Here is a 1,553-nt window from a genome sequence, read left to right as displayed (position 1 = left end):
CGGAAGGCTAGGAAAACTGGAACCAGGGTGCCGCTTCTCCCCAAAGTTGCTAATCGGATTAAGAAGATGCTATTTGTTTTTCACATTGATGATGGTTTAAGGAAAAGTTTGCACAGCAACTTAGATTCTCATTCAACAGCCCCGCCCCTCCCAAATTTCCCACGCAGCGGTTACACGCCCCGCGCTCCCGCATGGTGTCGCTCTCGCCACCGTCACCCACCTGCCCCTTCCTCTCCACCCACTCGCCCTGCCCCTCCCGGCCGCCTCACCTTTGCTTTGGGTACATGTTGGCCAGCTGGTCTCCCACAGGTAACAAATTCAAGGAAGCAGCACATTGCCCACAGGTGTTACTGCTTGTTTCATGTGCTCCCCTAATATGTAGCTGAAAGGTGGTGATCTCAGGAGTGGCTTCAGATCCGGATTAGAGGAGTATCTTCAGGTGACGGTTCTTAGAAGTTCTGCTAGTCTCTATTCATCAAGTCGGTCTGAGTTGCTGGGTTTGTTTGCTTGCCTTTTTATGCATTTGAGCTTTGGTCCACTCTTTCTCCCATTCTAACCGGAACTTTCCGGCATGTCCCTGGTCCTCACCATCGACAGTGGTAGCCAGGCACCATCTAGTTCTTCCGGTCTCAGGGTGGAAGAGGTTGTGGTTGACACGATGCATTTAATCTTTTTTTTTTTTTAGGGAAGGAGAGTAAGGTTTGCTTCACCCGAAGTCTCCCACACCTGCTCCATGATTCCTGGGGTGCAGTGGGTCCCCGGTTGGTTGCTAACCACAAGGTCGGCAGTATGAAACCGCCTGCCGCTCCTGGAAAGAAAGAGGAGGCTTTCCACTTCCATAAAGATGTACCGGCTCAGCAGCTCACAGAGGGCTTTGTCCGATCTACTTTGTCCTGGGGGGTGGCTATGAGTCTAAATTTGATTCCAGATTTAATCGGGGGTGGGGGGGTGGGGGGTGGAATTAAGGGTCTAGGCTGTGGAGCGGCTCATCTGCTTTGAAAGTGTCAAGACAACTCCAGTCCCCTGTCCTCTGGGAGGCCCACCCTCCTCTGGGCTAGAGTCACCGCTCTCCTGGCTCCCCCTGGGTGCTTCTCCATCCCCTCTGATTCCTGTGACCCAGGGAGCTCCCCACCCGTGCAAGCACTTCAACTTCCCATCCCCATTTCTCTCAGTCGGGGGCTGGCAGGCAGTCGGGCCTTCTCTCTGGTTGTCCTCCTCCACTGCCTGCCCTCTTGGGAAACTGCCTTCTGCCTTCTTCTGCGGATGGCCTGCCTCTAGGGGGCCCAGCCCCCGCTGCCTCCTCTTGTCCTCTGTCCTGAGTTGGAGCTAGACACAACCCAAGATTGTCACAGAAAGGCGGCTGGGCCTGAGGGAGGCCTGAGGCGTGGAGCCAAGCTACAAGTCAAGGCACCAGATCCCCTGCTTCTCCTGCCCTGCTCCCAGAGAGGAGGCCTGGGGGAGTGACCCTGGAGCTGCCAGACTGAGAGGGGGAACCAGCCCCCAGGGAAGGAGCGCACAGCAGATCGGGAGGTGCGCAGGCTGGCACTCAGGCG

Source organism: Echinops telfairi, unplaced genomic scaffold (assembly GCF_000313985.2).
Source record: "Echinops telfairi isolate 266 unplaced genomic scaffold, ASM31398v2 ScPeMD7_7425;HRSCAF=8463, whole genome shotgun sequence".
NCBI lineage: Eukaryota > Metazoa > Chordata > Mammalia > Afrosoricida > Tenrecidae > Echinops > Echinops telfairi.
Note: the sequence above shows the minus strand (reverse complement) of the source record.